This window comes from Schistocerca piceifrons, chromosome 8, assembly GCF_021461385.2.
Source record: "Schistocerca piceifrons isolate TAMUIC-IGC-003096 chromosome 8, iqSchPice1.1, whole genome shotgun sequence".
NCBI classification, from domain to species: domain Eukaryota; kingdom Metazoa; phylum Arthropoda; class Insecta; order Orthoptera; family Acrididae; genus Schistocerca; species Schistocerca piceifrons.
The window spans coordinates 224,587,415-224,607,536 of record NC_060145.1 but is presented as its reverse complement, the minus strand read 5'-3'; the positions used below and the strand labels follow the sequence as shown (position 1 = coordinate 224,607,536).

Sequence of the window (20,122 nt, the reverse complement as noted above, 5' to 3'; positions counted from 1 at the left end):
TCTCAGAATACTGTTACTGGGAAAAAAAACAACATTCCAAAAAGCTGATCTATGAGCAGAGAGACTGACTCTTAAAATTAATCTGTCCTGCACTGGCTGAGCGCACAATATACTCGGCCTTTTCAGGATCACACATCGTCTGGCCACAGCCTGTACAGTGTTAACGCCCCACTGGTGCCGAACCAGAGCACAGTGGCCCGTAAATGCCCATCTGACGTTAGTGTTTATGCCACTACCCCTGCTCCAACTGACCAATTACATTAGCGTACTACGTACACAAGGTCAATGAATACATAAAAGTATTAGCTTTATAATTGAATGGAATTTTAAACTGGTGGGAACCATCTGATTATTGAAAAGAATAAACCGATTAAAATATAGCTGTCAGAGAGGCACACACATTATTATGAATTTTATTTATAAATCTTCATGCAGTAAACTGGTTCTGATTAACGCAACATATAAATAGAGCAAGTGGTTTACCCAGCGAGTGGCAATACACACCAAAATCAACATTTAATCCTCACATACACAATACTTAAGATTTTCAGATGATTTTAAAACTCGTATTCATTTTTCTGTGGCAAATGACATACACATCTCCAAGTTGGTGGCTCTTTAACGATTGCCATCCAATATGTTCAATACGTACATTTACATGAGTATTCCTGGTCTGGAATATCTCCGATACGGTAAAATTTGCAAACATTTGCTGTTTCCTCGGCACAGAAAATATCAGTGGCCATAGTGAAGAATTATTAGCATATACCACTGACTGCCAGTTTTCATACATTAATCGTAATCACGCCACAGAAACATTGTTTGTATCACTATAGGGGAGAGTGTTCTCCATAGACGATAATGTACCTAGTAACATAGGACGTTTTTATGGGTGTTTCAGTCTAGTGACTGACTTTAGAAACAGTTGACGGTATACGTACTGGAGATTGACATAAGCAGTTTCCGCCATTTTCTACAGATTTTGTTGTTGTTATACATGAGGCTGTTTTGCTCCGCATCTGTAAATACATCTCTTGCTGCACATTTAAACAGTGTGTACTACATTACAGCTATTTGTAATATATTTTAGTTCTTCAGCTACAAAATTTTATAATGAATTAAATGATGTCTATCTTTAGAACTATTTACATAACATACAGACAGCAAAGCCGTACTTCTTCAGTAGTGCACCATCTTGCATATTGAAACAGCAAGAGGTCTTTTAGAACGGAAATCTGATATTTTCAAATAAACTAAACATTACACAAACAACGAACAACCACAATGGGTAGGGGCAACTTAACTGTAAATCAGTTACTTGTTGGCATGTCCACTACAAAATCTATTAAAACAATTTATTCGAAAAGAGACATTAAGAAATAATTTCACTAAATACAGAAGTGGAAAATACACAACGAGCTCGAAGATACAGCTCTTTATGTGAGGTCAGATAGGCACAGCTGAATGCTTTCTAATTATGGTTTAGCTAAGACAAAATTAAAGTGATAGGGTATTATACTCTTCTTTTGAAGTGAATAACGTCCCAGATTGTCTCTGAGATGCTTTATCTGTGTTCTATTAAATGATTCTTAATTTTGCCCATGAGTATAATCCATTGGTGACCAGTTCCTGTTATTCAGTAGGTACACGCCTGTGATGAGTATGGGTAGGTATACGACCACTGTAATTTTTAGGATAAGTTTGTAAAAGGGAATCGGAGTCAAAAGACACGGCCGAAATAAGTATTCGGGTGCAGGTTTGTCGATAGTATGTAATACTAGGGGGGGGGGGGGGGACGAATGGTCTACCTTCCATAAGGAGCGGAATTTGATTTACGGACGTGCGAATAGGTGTGTAAGGATTATTTTTTGAAATTAGTGTGTAATGAAACAGATAGTGTGCCACGCAGAATAGGTAAATTTGTCAACTGACGGTAGGTTGAATATAAATAAGAGCCGTCTCAGGGGCCTGAATGAATGACTGTTGTGGTAACAACCGCCTATACGGATCTAAGTTCAACTATGTCAACTGGTGAAATAAATATGAATATTCTAGTCTGCAACTTGGATCATAAAACTTCAAGTATTGTTCATTTACAATCCAATAACCGAAGATATTCCGTTTCTAAACTTAGGCCCAAGGAAGGTTCTCACCACATAGCGATAAAAATACAGAAGCAAGTAAAACGTCAGTCATTTAATTAATAGAATGCAATCTTGCAATGATATGAGGATCTCTTTCACTACCTTATGTTAACAAACGAAAGTTGTAAATGCATTTATAATGAATCCTGAGAATAAACCATTTGTGTGGGTAATGTAATCAAGACTGTACGGAGCCTTTAGTCAATATAATCACTGGTAATGAGCTGTGCTCTACCTAGAAGTTGTAACTATACTATTATGAGTATATGCGTGAACTTAAAACGATCACCCACTAATGAAAAGCTGTGTGTACATGATGATCTGCTAATCTTATAGAAATGCACTAACTGAGTAATCTTACATTCAGTCCTGTGTATGGAGTAGGTAATGAAGAATTTGTCAGTTAGTGTTAATATGCAGAAAAATTCAATATGATGCTTGGTATACTACGAATATATCTCTGAGATGTTAAAATAACTGCATTGTTTTGATGAGAGGGCTATCTCTTACTTCCACGAGTTATTTAAATATGTACATTTACAATTGTAGTTAGGTAGTAAATAATTTCGCTCTAAAACAGCTATTAGACTATCACCTAAATTGTAAGTAAAGACTAAAGTTATGATGTCAAAATGCTGACTGAAAATAACCATACGAAATGAATTTATACTAGTGTTTCATATTTATCAAATGGTTCAAATGGCTCTAAGCACTATGGGACTTAATATCCGAGGACATCGGTCACCTAGACTTAGAAATACTTAAACCTAACTAACCTAAGGACATCACAAACATCCATGTCCGAGGCAGGATTCGAACCTGCGACCGTAGCAGCAGCGCGGTTCCGGACTGAAGCGCTTATAACCGCTCGGCCACAGCGCCGGCTTCACACTTATCCTGGTAGAGAAATGAGAAAATGAGAGGTACTACGAAATTCCATGTACAAATCTGAGATAACTAGATTTCATTTCTATTTTCCCTTCAGTAAGGCCCATAGCTAGAATTTTCATTATTTTCGCCCTTGCATGAAACCGATTTTTGTACACACTGGTTCTTGTAATGATACTGAGCATTTATTGCCTTCACTTTTGAATGAATAAATGTCTGATATTGTCTTGTTAAGTAGGATTGACGAGGACACTATACGCACTAAACCGTGTTCCCATGTCAGCAGAGTTGAAGCACGAAACATTAACACTCCAATCACTCGGATGATCTCCCTGCACATGAAAAGGAAACTGTGATTGTATCAAATTTTGTAACATAATGTAAAAGCATCAGATGACGTCTTGGCTAAATAGTGGTCAACTACTCGTGAGCGAGGTCTAAATGCGTATAAAATGTTCTGTAATTAAGGCGAGTAGGGGAGAATAAATTTGTTTGATTCAGTCTTGGCAACTACTTGTGTTATGTGCATCAAAGACTGTTTGTCATGGATAAAAAATGTCGGCCCCATAGCTGAGTGGTCAGCGTGGCGAATTGCCGTCCTACGGCCCGGGTTAAATTCCCAGCTGGGTCGGGGATTTTCTCCGCTCAGGGAGTGGGTGTTGTCTTCATCATCATTTCATCCCCGTCCGGCGCGCAGATCGCCCAATGTGGCGTCGAATGTAGTAAGACCTACACCAAGGCGGCCGCACCTGCCCCGTAAGGGGCCTCCCGGCCTATGACGCCAAACGCTCATTCCCATTTCCATGGATAAGAAATGAAACGGTGATAGGTGGCGGTGCGTGGTAATTCTATCACACTCTGAATAAACTATGTTAATATGTAATTACATTTCATTTACAAGTACTGGAACGTTGCGCCAGCGAGCGGTAATTCCAATCACAAGAGGAGCCTTTGCTTCATTCAGTGAATAACGTCAAACACTGAGAAATGCTAGTGATACACATGTCTTGAACGTCTTCTAAATCAACAGCATATCTGTTCGCGCCAGTCAGTCTGGCATCGAGACCCAGATCAAACTGTCGTCTGCGGGGTGTGGAGACGTAAGACTCAGTTGTTGTCGGTGTTTTGATTCACGCCCCAGTGTTCGTAATGTGCAACCCCATATATAAATGGTGTTTCAGAATGACTAAACGATGCAGAAATTCACTATATGCCTTGCCTATGTTTAGTTATTCTTAGACTGAACACTGACTAATTAAAATGATCTAAGAACCATCTGCAATATACAGTAAATTAACCGTGCTAAAGCAAGACTGCCATAGCAATGCAAGAACACAGCGGCGTTAAATTTATACCCACGGGAGTTCACTATAAATATATGTTGTTGCAAGTAAGAGCGACCATTATCGGATAAAGATAAAACACATTGACTCTATCATAAAATAATCTTTTACTGTCGCACACGGAGTTCTCCTGTATGCAGCTATTCTAGTAATGCCTATCTACATCGACGAAACAAAGGGCAACATCTAGAAGGAGCTGAGCAACATAAACGAAAGCTGAAAAATGATGTGTATTCAAATCTCGTGCCAGTCGCATGAAAGTGGCACTGATTACATAATTAAGAAGACGCGTATCACGTTTGGTTTAAAAGTATGATGCAACGGTTGTGAGAATTAGATACCTTTGAGACTGGATGTAGTGAGTTTATGTTAGTCAAGATTGGCTTTAAGGCGACAAAGATGCCAATATCAACCCCTTATTGATTTTCGGAGAAGTCGTGTAACAGGGCTACGATATGGTGAATGTTCCTTCTGCGATATTGCAGAAAGACTTGTTAGAAATGTACCCGCTGTATGTGATTGATGGCAGTGATGGTCACGAGAATGTACAGTCACAAGATGAACGGACTCTGGAAGGACACATGGCTGTACAGAGACAGAAGACCCTCGTATTCGGCATATGGCTCTGGCGCATCGTGCAGCATCGGCGGCAGCAGTTTGATCAGCAGTTGGCACCACAGTGATACAACTAACTGTTACAGATCGGTTGCTTCAAAGACAAATCCGAGCCATATGCCCTGTAGCGTGCATTCCACTGATCTGAAACCACCACCATTAGCTATTTGAGTGGCGTCAAGCGAGAGCTCGTTCGAGGGCACGATGAGAGTCTGCTGTATTTTCTGATGAAAGCTCGTTCTGCCTTGGTCCCAGTTATGGTCGACTGTTGGCTAGAAGGAGGCCAGCTGAGAGCCTCAACCAACAACCAACCTGCCTGCGTGCTAGACACACTGGATATACAGGTAGAATTACGGTCTGCGGCGCGATTTCGTATGACAGCGGGAGCGCTCTAGTGGTTATCCAACGCGCCCTGACTGGAAACTCTACGTCAGTCTGGTGATCCGACCTGTTTTGCTCCCATTCACGAGCAGCACTGAAAAGAGTGTTTCCGTGGCTTTCTCGGTCACAAGATCTGTCTGCAGTCGAGTACATATGGAGCATCACTGGACAACACCAGCACCATCCACAGCCAACATTAATCGTCCCTGTGTTGACCGACCAAGTACAACAGGCATGAACCTCATGGCACTAACTGACCGCCGCACCTGTACAACTTAAGGCAAGCAAGTCTACATGCTTGAATTCAATATTCTGGTGGTTGCATGTGACTTTGACGAAGGACAGATTATTATTAAGTAGAGCCTGTAAAAGAGTATCTCGAAAACTGCGAGGCTGATCGAATGTTCACATGCTACCGTCGTGAAAATCTACGGAAGGAGGCAGTAGAATAGTGAAACTGCAACCAGGCACTAAACGTTTGGACGTCCACGACTTTTGACAGAACGTGGGGTTCGGAGGCTGGTCTGCTTTGTAAAGTAGGGTACATTTTGATCCGTGGCATCTCTACCGCAAGACCACAATGTTGGTGAAAGCATCAGTGTTGCGGAGCACACTGTTCATTATTCATAGTCGAAAATAGAGCACCGCGGCAGACCACACCTACGTCTTCACATTTTGGCCGAACGACATGGCCAATTAAGACTGCAGCCCAATAGGTTTCCGAGAGAAACTCAAATACCTCGGTGTCTGGCTGGACCGGAAATTACTCTGGGGGGACCGCATACTACACATGATCAACCGAGCAAGCGCGAGGCTCAAACAGCTCTACCCTATGCTCAACAGGCGTAGCACACTGAACAGAAGGGTGTCGAGGTCCATGTACATGACACTTATTTGACCCCTGATGACGTACGCAGCTCCTGTCTGGGGTTACGCTGCTCCTACACGCCTGCGCCGTCTGCAGCTCATACAAAACAAGGTACTCAAAATCATAAGCAATGCTCCACGATACACACGCATCGCGGATCTTCACCGGGAATATCGACTTGAGACTTTCACGGAGGTAATACACAAACTCGCCACAAGACTATACAGAAACTCCAGACACTCGCAGAACCAGTTTATTCTGAATCTACGACCACAACCATAGATGGAAACATAAAAGACCAAAAGACATACTTGTACGGACCTAAGATCTATGGCCAAGCACACCCAAACACAACGGTACAGGTGAGCCCCTGTTAATCAGACACAATTACTGGATATCCAGTTGGAACATAGTGCCGAATAACTGGCACCACGCAGTGAAGCCGTACCGTACACTGCATGCAGACAAGCTCCCCCCCCCCCCCCCCCCCCCCACACACAGTGAGATGATCTATGGCCGATCTCCCATTACTATATAACGATCTTGATTGTTCCTGGAATGTAGAGGCTGCAGCAACTGGGATACATCGCAATCGCTTGCCACGGTAATGATGCATGATACCCATACTAACAAACCCAACCTTGCATGAACTATCGCAGCCAGTAATCCACTACTGCTCTTACTACCCATCCCACTGTCACAGAGGTTTCTTTCCCACGGCACGAGCCTTGGCACTTTTTTCACTGTGCTCTTCAAATTGCTACCCTCTCTCGCGTTTCGTCCACTATCTATCACCTGATGGACCGTGTTAATGCGTAGTCTTACCCAGACGCACGGATAACATTACAGCCCAGCATCCTGTGGTCCACTTACTAGATAACTAACGTGTTGACGGTGGTGACAGTAGAACTTTTAGTCTGGTCACCACGTGGTGCGTGCGTGGAGGGGCCCCATCCCATATTATAGGGGACCATAGAGATACCACCGTCAATCAAAGGAAACACGTCGGCTCTTCGGATGGATCACATTTGTGCTACACTACGTCGCTAGTCGTCTCCACGAGGTCTACAGTGGCGCGCCACTGGGTCGCTATTGGGCTCCATCATCGCGTAGCCATACCATCGGCCTGTTATATAAGCGAATTACATGACCTGTGTGTAAACATCTAATGACACATACCTCCACAAACTTAACAATAAACTGTCGGATGCCTGATATGCAAGTATTTCGATGATGGACAAACAAGCTATCAAACAAGAGGTCATAAAGTTTTGGCTCATCACTGTATACTGTCCATTACTTGTGAAAATATCTTCCTGGATGTTCTCGGCCTCCTATGGTGGTTCCTGAGACATCACACTACAGCATCTGCTGTCTTACGAATCTGCTTCGTCGTCTGAAAAGCCCATGTCACCAGTTCTATCCAGCTGAAACTCCCATTTAAAATTTATTTTAATGTTACGACTAGCCGATGTTTATCGCAAACTTTTAAAGAAAATACTAAGACAGTAACGAAGCTACTTGTGTTTTGGTGTTACAAGTTGTTTAATCAAAAGAACTAAGTGTAATGTATAACTATCACTGGTGACAATTCTGCGACTGATGTCACTCTTGAAGCTTAGAAAACTCTTTAACCAACTGACAACTCAGTGTAATGAAGGACAGTAGTATCTTTCATCTGTATGTATTTGAAAAATGCGTGGGCCTGATCATGATAAAAGGAAAATAGTTTACTTCAAGTCACTGATAGACACATATCTGAACTCTTGGTCTATTTAAGATACTAAACACCATTTGTGGACGTTTGGAGTTAGTGAAATTCTTAAAAAAAACGCAATAGCCTACTACAAAGTACGTTATTTACGATGAAGAAAAGGCTCATGTACATGAAACATACAGCCATATTATGTTAAGGCTCGAGTAAGCAGTTTACTAAATAAGTTACCTTTGTAAAGCAATATTCGACTTTTGTTTGGCGTCCTTCACTTGACTTTCCCTTTTTTACCTTACGTCCTCCTGGCCGTGTGCGGTTAAAATTTATATGTTAATGTAAGTACATACGAAAGGCAATAACCACTAATTTATTTTCCACAATATCCAAATACTTTATTTCTTCGTGGTTATAAAATCATTTTTATGTCTTATTAACAGGTTCTGCAACGAAATGCCGGTGAGTCTTACTGCATAAAATAGCTGTCTTAGACGAAGTGTGATTAGCCGTCAATGCTGCTGTCCCACTGACAGCGGTAGAAATGGTAATAATTATCAGTACCCGCTTGCAATTTAAACTATGAAGTCCGACTTGCTCGTACGAATACTTTTGGGCGCACTTAAAATATTCCAAGCAGACACAGTCACGAAAATAAGCCGTACTCGTCATCTCCTAAACATACAACGTTTCGCATCGTTTAATTTTATGTATTTACCAGCAAATTCGCATTTTTCTATAGAAACTCCACATCTCGAAACTTCCATTAACTTCCACTTCGAAGTCACACATAAATTCTGTAGTACAATGTCAAGTTTACCTTACAATAATTTATGGTATACTTACTTTCAGTGTCAATGATCTTCTTAATATGGTCACTATAAAAAAATTAAATAAAATAAAAAAGTGTAAACATACAAGTCACAATCGTCTGCAAATATACGGCACAGTCTCCACCCTACATGTTGCTTTGAACGTTATAGACTGCTGGGATGCTACCACATCTGTAGAAGTACCTCAGTGTACAAACTGATGTCTCTATCTTGCTCGAGCACTGATGGTTTCATGCAAAAGGCAGTGGTACTCCAAAACCAAATAAAAGAAATGGTGGTTTCAAGCAGAGACTACTGGTACTCAACGGTGAAGTAGGAAACTCTTCCTAATCTTCTGCAAATCTATATTTATTTGGTCACGAATAGACTTTAGATATCTTAGGCCATCTTGCGCTTGAAAATTAATGTCACAAATACAGGTAAAATGGTCTCCGACTTACACACATATGATTTGTAAGGAAGATACAAAAATGACGTAGAGTGCCTACATAGAAAAATATGCACATTTCATTTCATTACAAATAAAAACATTTACAAAGTAGGGACAAAGATAATTCTTTGTATGGAGCTATTGTATATTTAACAGCTGTTGACGGATAAATAGAATTTACAATTTCAATCTAGTATTTGTGAAGAAAACTTAAGTCAATATACATGAAACACGAAATTCATTCTGATCATTCAGTACTAAGCTGGCATCTTAGATCATACATTTGTTGATTTTCAGTATTGGCTGTAGGGCAACTTTCACCTTTTCTGAACGTAGTATGTCATAGGAATGGTTTTCTGCTGAAAGGCAATCAGCGAAATTTTATTTATTCTTCGTTAATCTTCAGCATATTCAGCTAATCTAATTGCTACTGCTCTGCCTGACTGTCTAATATATATACTTTCCCACACAGCTTCCATATGATGTATTTCTCATCAGTTGTTAAAGATAAAAACTTTGTTGCCTCCCTACTTAGTTAATACAGGATATCAAAATGAGACAGGTGATAGTTGATCCACAACATTTTATGTAGAGACAGGTAGCAAATGGTCGGAAATGCATTTTTATTGCTTTTTGGACTTATTCAGTAAACACCGCATAAGAACAACAACATAGCTTATAGTAATTGTTCAAAATGATGACCGCCGGCCGAAGTGGCCGTGCGGTTCTAGGCGCTACAGTCTGGAGCCGAGCGACTGCTACGGTTGCAGGTTCGAATCCTGCCTCGGGCATGGTTGTGTATGATGCCCTTAGGTTAGTTAGGTTTAATTAGTTCTAAGTTCTAGGCGACTGATGATCTCAGAAGTTAAGTCGGGTAGTGCTCAGAGCCATTTGAACCATTTGAACCAAATTGACGACCGCAGTCGCAATGCATGCATGGCTGCGTGGCATGAAGTTCTGCCGCACTCTCTGAAAGATCTCTAGTGTCTATTGTGCTGGGAGACAGCCAGCTTGGACCATAGCAAGCATATCTTCATCCATGTCTACCGTGTTTCATACACAACGGCTGGGCGTAGGCCCAGAGCAAGAATTACAGAGGTGTATAGACCCCAGTGGGCTCGTGCACCGTCGTGTTGAAACCACATCCTTTAGCGGACAACTGGGCATACATTCTCCAAGAACTGTGGCAGCACATCTCGCAGGAACACAACGTAACGTGGACCAGTAATTCAGGGAAGCATCAGATAGTATCCTATTAGGTGATCTTCAACAACGCCCTCTTATTCGTTGACAGAGAATCGCTGCTGCTCACCGAAGTGCGTGGAATGGTGATTTTCCTCATTCCAGACATGGCTGTTGCAGCGGTTGAAAACACCAGCACAGGTGAACATACGAACTGCACGAAGTTCGGCACTACAGTACTGTGGTAGATAATCCATTGACGGAAGTGAAAGTGGGGTTCAAATTTCGTTGATCCCAGTGCGTCTGTTTCACCAGTACTCTCCACAATGCATCCCTCGAAGTGTGACTTTCACGGGCAAGTTGATCGGTGTTTATTGTTGGGCACCGGGTGCTGGGTCACAGGATCCGAGACCATCTCCTCAATGTTTGGTGTTCGGATGTGTCTTTGGAGGGAACCTTGGCGGGCTTTCTGTGGGGTGAACGACTACGTCTCTCGTATGTTAGTATCCACGCAGATAAACTTCTTCCAGTTAGGATGACGCCTGTTGGGAAAGCGTTTTCTGTACATTCATGCTGCTTTACGGGCACTACATCCTGCCGCAAAGTAAAATACATGTCTGCCAACTCTCCTGACGAGTAATATCTCTGATTCCGCGTCATGCACTGTGTATAGTAATACATCTGACCATGAACATATCACAAGCTGTCTAATGCAGTGGATAACTGACACCAGGGGTAGTGGTGTGCATGCGGCACAGGTTGATGCGGCAGTGCGATTCATGTGTTCGTCACAAGTCATACGTGCTATGAGCGAAGCTGTGCACAGAATGTCTGCTTGGTGCTCTGGGAGGCACGCTATTTGTTGCCCGCTGCCTGTTCAAGCGTGACAGACACCCGGGATGCTAGCGAGAGTGCAACACAACTGCATGCGTCGTTTCAACACACGAATTGAGACGGGCGATAGTCGCTTTATACAGTTACTGTAAGCTGCATTGCTATTATGCGGTGTACACTGCGTATGTCCATAACCCAGTAAATATGCATTTCCGAACATTGGTTCCCTATCTCAATACAAGAAATTGCGGGCGCTCTTTTCCACTGGGCACTCTGCGCACGTGCCCAGGGCCCCGCGATCGATAAGGGCCTCCTAGTTTTTGCCAATCACTAAATGATAACCGGTATTTATTACCAAAAAACAAATTTATTTCGAAAAGAAATGAACAATAATGAGCGACTACAATACCTACTTGCTTATTAACTTTGCGCAGTTCTGCACGGAGCGAATTGCGAAGTAAAATTAGTCACCGGTCGACTTCAATAAACCGACTCGACAGTCGGGAAATTACCTGCTTTTGTCTGCAGTGTTGTGATGTTCGCTTTGTTCGTAGTTGTTACTGACTGTGCTCTGAGGTATTCTTTGATTAAATAGTCGTTTCCCTGTTTTGTTTTGGGTTAGCGACTAATTTCGGTGTAAACATAAATGCTGAATTATAATATAAAATGTCGAAACGGTCATATCCTAGCAGAAAGGAAAAAGCTGTACATCAGAAGGAAGTAACTGAAAAGTAACCAACCAAAATGAACAGCGTATTTTACTGCTACTGCTAGAGCAACATCCGTAAGTAGCAATCAAATAAGAAAATCTTCACATGATGACTCGTGTCGACCACAAATTACGGAAATTTCTGAATGTTCATGATCTACACTAATTTCAGATTTATATTAATTTAGCAAACGAGATTGAATCAGAAAGCGACCGTCCCTATGACGGAAGTGCAACAACTTCGGTGACTTCACCAACAACGACAACTGTGTCAGCTGAACAATAGTTTTCCAACACAGAAGAAATATCACATGACCCCGCTGATTATTTACTTGAAAATTTTACAGAGAGAAATCGCAAAATTTTGATTCATAAGGGGCCCGTATATTTTCAAAAAAATGATTCTGACTTCTCCGAGGCATCCAGAACCTGCAAAGATAATAATAAATCAGTAACAAGGTATTTCAATAAAGCATTATTTATTCGCACATTAAAGAACAATGAAACCATGGAAATGAAATGGTTGTTCTACTCTGTATTTCGTTTTTCATTTAATCCTTCTGATGTAAATCTCGGCTCTCGGAGCGGATGCAATGATTATAAGCACATAAATCACATAATTTTAACACACGAAAATAGCCCAGCACATAGGATATCTATGATGACATACCTAGCACGAAGTAAAGCGATTGGTAGAATAGATAAAAACTTACTACCTCAACATAAAAGTGAAGTGGATTACTGGAGAAAAGTATATACACGGACAGTAGCTGTTGTAAAAGCTGTGGCCTCGAGAGGGCTTCCATTTCGCAGTGACAATGAAATCATAGGATATCCCAACAATTAAATTATTCAGGATGTGTGGAATTACTGAGTGAATTCGATTCATTTCTTGCAGATCACTAACAGAAGTTTTGGAATCCTGAAAAGGTAACACTCCTTATTTACCAATGAATGTCTGTAATGAGTTTATAGACATAATGGGTAAACAGGGCCTAAGAAACTGTAAATGAAGTTAAATTAGCAAATTATCTTCCCATTAGCGTTGACAGTACGTCCGGTCTGCGTCATGGTGACCAGATACCTTTTATAATTCAATGCGTAGAAGACCGTGTTCCTTTTGAAAGTTTACTGGTATTTGAAGCTATTGAAGAGCATGAATCTGAGTATTTATCGGAAACCATCTTGAATTTTTTAGAGAATCATGATATTCCCATAAAAGACTGCAGAGAGCAAAGCTACGACAGTGCTTCAAACACGTCGGGGATGTATATTGGTCTTCAAGCAAGAATCAAGGAGAAATGTGAATTTGCCACCTTTGTACCAGGTGTTCAAGCTACTGTGTGTGTATCCGAGACAACAAAGTTTTTTGAAATGGTTCAGAAAGTGTACAACTTTTTGCCGATCTCTACTCATCGACGGGATATACTGACAAAATATTTAGGTCCGAAAGAAGTCGCTAAAAGTCTTTCTCAAACGAGATGGTCAGCCCAAGCTGATGCACTAAGCGTCTTGCATGAGGGTCATAAACAAATTATAAAAAGTGTGATGTGTATCGCAGAAGATAAGAACAGGCAATAGAAAATAGAGACGAAGCCCTTAGTCTGTCCAGAAAAATGGGAAAGCTAGAATTTATTGCATTCAGGGAAATTTGAGGCTCTATATTGGAAAGAATAGACAATAACAATGCACGCTGCATCTAATTTTTTGCTTCACTTGATGATATTGTCATTAACTTCAAATCGTTCGCCAAAGAGAGGAACTCGGAATCTGAATACAAAGACCTATCTCAAAGAACACAACGTAAAAGCTTAGGCCAGAGTTTTTTTGATGGCTCTGCACCGTCAGTCTAACTGAATGGAAGAAAGGAATTCAACGTAGAAACGTTTCTTCCCATAAGTGATACCTTGAGCGTCCATCTGAAACAGCGATTAAGTTGGTATGAGACCATTAGTCAGCCTTTTTGGTTTGTTTTTCGTTTGAAAACTCTGTATTCCGAAGAGCAGAGACAAAGTTCCAAAGAATTTTCTGAAGTTCAGATTGAAGACTTCAACGAGCAAGAGTAGGACACGGATTGTCTGCATTTAACAGAATACTTGAAAACTGTTCATAGTAAAAATGGGGGAACTAATAGTCTTTGGGAAATATCAGGTGATCAAACAGTCAGTATAAATTTCAAAACTTAATAAACCACGGAATAATGTAGATAGAGAGGTAAGAATTGACACACACGCTTGGAATGACATGGGGTTTTATAAGAACAATAAAAAAAAACAAAGTTTACAAAATGTCCGACAGATGGCGCCGGACAGCAAAACGTCAGTGACTGCGCATGACAATCGTGTATAAAAGGAGCTGTAGTGAGAGAGAGAATCTTCTCCCCTTACTCTGTTTTATTTTCCCCTTTTTTACTTCCTTAAGTATGTATTATTTTATTCTTGTTTTAGTTGTCATGTCACTCGGCTGAAGAGCGGAGGATTGTGCTGCTGACAGCCCTCCCCTGCCCATATGGGGCAGGGGAATGAAATCACAATAAAGGAAAAAAAAGAGAGAGAATCAGATGCGCCAGCAGTCGCAGCGTGTTGACGTTACCTGAAAAGGCGCTTTTAGTGAAGCTGTATTATCAGAATGGGGAATGTGCTAGTTCAGCGTTACGACCCTATCGCCATAGGAAAGGGATTCGAACGGGTAAAGGTCCGTTGACAAATGCAGCTGTGGCGAGAATGATTTCGAAGTTCGAAGCCACGGGTTGTTTAGACGACAGACCCCGTAGTGGCTGACCGAGCAGAAGGCTTAATGCTGCTGAGACAGTTCAGGAAGAAATGGAGACTGTAGCGGGTTCGTCTATGCACGGGGAAGTCAGCGCTCGAGCAGTTGCATGTCGCTCTGGCATTCCATACACTACTGTTTGGTTGGCACATAGGCGTACCCTCCGATACTATCTGTACAAAATCCACCGGCATCATGAACTGTTACCTGGCGATTTAGTGAAGCGGGCGGCATTTGCGGTGTGGGCCTTTCAAAAGATGGCGGAAGATGATGATTGGTTGAGTAACGTGTTATGGACCGACGAAGCTCATTTCACGCTCCGAGGGTCTGTCAACGCCCACAACTGCAGAATTTGGGCTACCGAAAATCCTAAAACTGTCGTGGAAACTCCATTTCACGACGAGAAAGTCACGGTATGGGTTGAATTTAGCACATCTTGCGTTATTGGGACTTTTTTCTTCGAGGAAATGCATGATTCTAGTTTTGTAGCTGCTACCGGTACCCCGATATGTTACAGAATCGCATCATCCCCAGCCTGGCTGATAAACACCTGCTGGAACGTACGATGTTTATGCAGGATGGCGCTGCACCCTATATTGCTAGACGCGTGAAAGGTCTCTTGCGCGCGTCGTTTGGTGTTGATCGTGTGCTAAGCAGCCACTTTCGTCATGCTTGGCCTCCCAGGTCCCCAGACCTCAGTCCTTGCAGTTATTGGCTTTGGGGTTACCTGAAGTCGCAAGTGTATCGTGATCGACCGACATTTCTAGGGATGCTGAAAGGCAACATCCGACGCCAATGCCTCCCCATAACACCGGACATCCTTTACAGTGCTGTTCACAACATTATTTCTCGATTACAGCTATTATTGAGGAATGATGGTGGACATATTGAGCATTTCCTGTAAAGAACATCATCTTTGCTTTGTCTTACTTTGTTATGCTAATTATTGCTATGCTGATCAGATGAAGCGCCATCTGTCGAACATTTTCGAAATTTTGTATTTTTTTGGTTCTAATAAAACCCCATGACATTCCAAGCATGTGTGTCAATTTTTGCCTCTCTATCTACATTATTCCCTGATTTATTCAGTTTTCAAATTTATACTGACTTTTTGACCACCTGGTATATCACTTTTTGAAAGAAAACAAAACTGAAGAGACATTTACAAATGTAGAAATCGTACTGAGAGTCTTTTTAAGGATGGTGTTAACCAAATGCAGTGCAGAATGGTCCTTCTCCAATTTGAAAAGAATAAAAAATTAATTAAGAAGTACGATGCTTTGAGGGGCGTGAAAGGGAAACAGGGGTTGGGAAGGGTGTGAGGCAGCCTATCCCCGGTGTTTTTCAATCTGCATATCAAGCACGCAGTAGAAGCAACAAATGAAAAATTTGGAGTAGAAATTAAAACCCATGGAGAAGAAATAAAAACCTTGAGGTTTGGCGGTGACTGGAATTCTGTCAGAGACAGCAAAGGATCTGGAAGAGCACTTGAAAAGATTGGAGGAGGGTATAAGATGATCATCAACAAAAGCGAAACGAGGATAATTGAATGTAGCCGAATTAAATAAGGTGATGCTGAGGGAATAAGATTAGGAAATGAGACACTTAATGTGGTAGATGAGTTTTGCTATTTGGGGAGCAAAATAACTGCTGATGGTCGAAGTAGGGAGGATATAAAATGTAGACTGGCAATGGCATGGAAAGCGTTTCTGAAGAAGAGAAATTTGTTGACATGGAGTATAGACTTAAGTATCAGGAAGTATTTTCTTAAAGTATTTGTATCGAGCGTAGCCATGTATGGAAGTGAAACATGGACGATAACTAGTTTAGACGAGAAGAGAATAGAAGCTTTCGAAATGTGATGCTACCGAAGAGTGCTGAAGACTGGATGGGTAGATCACGTAACTAATGAGGAGGTACTGAATAGAATAGGGGAGAAGAGGAATTTGTGACCCAAGTTGACTAGAAGAAGGGATCGGTTTGTAGGACATGTTACGAGGCATCAACGTATAACCTATTTAGCTTTGGAGGACACCGTAGAGGGTAAAAATCGTAGGGGGAGACCAAGAGATGAACACACCAACCTGATTCAGAAGGATTTAGGGATTTAGGTTGCAATAGTTATTTGGAGATGAAGAAGATTCCGCAGGATAGAGCAACATCGAGGGCTGCATCAAACAAGTCTCTGGACTGAATACCACATCAACAACAACATGCTTCAAGAGAGATTGACTAGTTTATCGCTGATGTCCATTGAATGTGATATGTTTCAAAAATATAGATTTTAATCAATTGCTTAACGATTTTGCCCATCTCAAATCTGGAAGAGTACCTCTTCAATCAACATTGATTTTTAAGCACTTAAATGTGAATGGTAAATGAGTTACTTTTATGATTATATTATATAACCTATTCATTTAACGTGACTGTAAAGAAATAAAAATATATCTAGAACTTCGCTTATCTAATTACTTTCTCCATTCTAACAAAATAGTGCTCTGTCAAAGTCATATGGGCCCCATTATCCTAATGTGCTCAGGGCTTCCAATAGGGTAAAGAGGGCCCTGGCTATCACATGTTTCAATTCACGCAAAAGGTCTCTGATACCCTGTATAATTATTTCTAAGCGACAAAAAAAATACTTTTTACGTTTGGAGATGTTCTGTGTCATTTCGGTATCCTCTGCACGAATATCTGTGTAAGTCGCACCTCACTTTACTTATATTTGCCTATGAAGCCGAAATCGTGACTAATTAAACATAACTTCCAAAAACATTAGGGAGTGTTGCCTATTTAATATTAATTTTAACTTTTTTACTTACTTACTGGATTGGCCAAACAAACCGAAGTAGGCCTTTGGCTTCGCCTGTCACCTCCTCCATTTTCTTCGTTCCATGTGTTATTTTCCTCCACCTAGCAATATCGTACTCATACACTCATTTTACCTGTCATGACAATGGAAATTAATGTTAATTTTCTATAGCTTCTACTCCGAAATACATTTAACTTCTAATTGCTTCTTTATAATAATTCTGGTCCGTTTGATTTTACTTACTGATTATTAGTGTGTGGTAGAGTAACAATGTTACAGACTATTGAATAAAGTGCTCGCAAGATTTACTCGGCTGCTAATGCTTTTAAATTTCAATAGAATATCTGTTGCTAGGTGTATGACCACGTTGCACCTTGGGATATGTTTTTACATTTGGAAAAAAAATCTTAATATTATGGAGTAATTTTTGTGATTTCAGTAAAAGACTGGAGCACACAGAAATGGAATAAGAAAATATATTAAATTTCTTTTCCGAGAAGTTGAAAGTGCTGAATGTGTACCAAGATTCAATACTTTGCTCTACTTAAAATCAATTGCAGTAGGAAGAAAATACATCGTTTGGAGCTCTTGGTCAGCCACATTTAGGTAAAATTCTGTATCTCAGGTTACGTACACGATAATCGACGTACATTATTATTGCAACCAAAAACAACTCCTGTGAACTGTCCCAGAAATGTATTGCTTTGACACAGACCAATATCAATGGCTGTAACATTTTCACTCTCCCTTCCAAACTGACTTCAATAGTACAAATATTTAACACTATTTATGTAGTAGGAACATATTGTAATTGAGAGACAAACATATACACAATAGATAAAATGTTTAGCAATACGTTAAAAGTAGCTCAGCATCGAGGGAGGGATATGAGAGACATTCACACGCAGAAACACAAGTAGAGCCTATAGAAACCATTTCTGTAACTAATACAAGAAAGATTACAGACTATTGATGTTACCTTCGTAAGAGCATTGACTGAAGAAGATGTAACTGCACTGAAACTTGTTTGTAGCGTATCTGAAACAGTATATTATAATCCACTACGATCAAATTGGAGAAAATTACCTCCGTGTAGTAGGCCCTCTGTTTCGATTGTCCTCCACTGAGTATTCCTAATTCGACCTTCCATGTTAGATAGAACGCATAGGGTTCGAAATGACAACGAAGTGAGAGAAATGAACACTGTCGTGTGTCTGAGCAGTTAGGAGACACGCAAAGTGCTTGGACGTTTCTAGTGTCCCTATCTGTTTGCTCCACTTTTCTTAGAAAATGCCTCTAACAGCTATAATTACCAACGTTTACCGTTTCATGCACTTGAGAGTCATTAGCTATGCAGATAGGAAGCATGCCTTGTAGAAGATAAGTCCACTTCAGCTGTTATTTTTCCTGGTAGACTTACCGGTGTCGTCACTGCGTGACAGGGCTTGATACCAACAATTATTGGGAGATATTTTACGTAAAACTCAAATTTTTCAACGCGATACAGACGCGAAGTTAGCAAAGAAGATAATTCAAACGATCTTCTTTAGCTCAGTAGAGAATGCAAGCTCAATTGCGGGTTGTGATGGACTATGGGCGTAATTGGATTTTCCCCTTTCTTCCATCAAAGTGCTAAATCGATACCTTCATATTTGAATTACCCACCCTGAAAATTTCAGATCCACATTTTTGGTGAAGGCTAAGCAATCATCTTAAGAAGGCAGTGGATAACAGGTAGTTGTCACCTTGTTTACTGCGTTTAGGTTATTGTATTGACTGCGACCTTCGTTGCGTGTTAACTTGTGTGGTATAATGACTGAAGTGAGTGGTAATGAGTCAGAAAATGATTTTACAGACAAAAAGGAGTCGGTGTGCCCGGAATTTTGGCATCTACGGAAGAAAGTTGAAGAAGAAGGAAACTGTACATTCAAACGAAGAGTATGTCATAATCCTGAAACAATGAAACCAGAGCCATTTCAAGTCATTGACGGAAGTGAGCATATTAAGGATTGGAAGAAAAGTTTAAATGGCGTCTTCTCACCAAAGACACAGGAGAAATTTCCTTTGCAGTTGCAGTCATACGTGAGGATGCACTTTGTCAGTGATGGCGCAATTGGTACTTAAAAGGTCTTTATACCATCTAAGTTCATAAAGAAACAACAAGAATCCGAGAAGATATTTCATTTTTATCATTAATAGAGAAACCAACTGTATTAGCAGCAAAGTTGAAGGACATTCAAGATCTGTTGCGCGTTCTTCCTGATACAGTAAAAGGATGCTACGGAGAACTTCTAGACGGAATAATCAGTGAAGAACCTTCTGATCCTGAACGAGACATAAATTATAATGGCCATGAACATATATTTTGGTCAATGTACAGTTTCATTGGATAATAAAATAATAAAAGGTATATTCAACTCAATTTTCGTATTATTTTATAGAGGTATCATGGTCTGATGGAAAAAGGGCGTAAACCATTCATTATATTTTGTATAATATATCACAAATGGAAGAAATATCTTGAGTTGCAAGGAATGATTCTGTATGTTAAAAGTATGGTCTAAGACAGAATTATTACATCAATGAAATATAACTGTTTTTCAATA

At 40.6% G+C, this 20,122-nt stretch overlaps 1 long non-coding RNA gene across 1 annotated transcript; it reads right to left on the bottom strand.

Moving 5' to 3' along the window:
• Positions 1-9,225: 9,225 nt before the first annotated feature.
• LOC124711839 lies at positions 9,226-18,736 on the bottom strand. The gene is made up of 3 exons (XR_007005530.1): positions 18,603-18,736; positions 17,527-17,649; positions 9,226-12,364 (listed from the first exon to the last, which is right to left on the bottom strand). It is a non-coding gene; the product is annotated as an uncharacterized LOC124711839 (long non-coding RNA).
• Between the last annotated feature and the right edge of the window lie 1,386 nt (positions 18,737-20,122).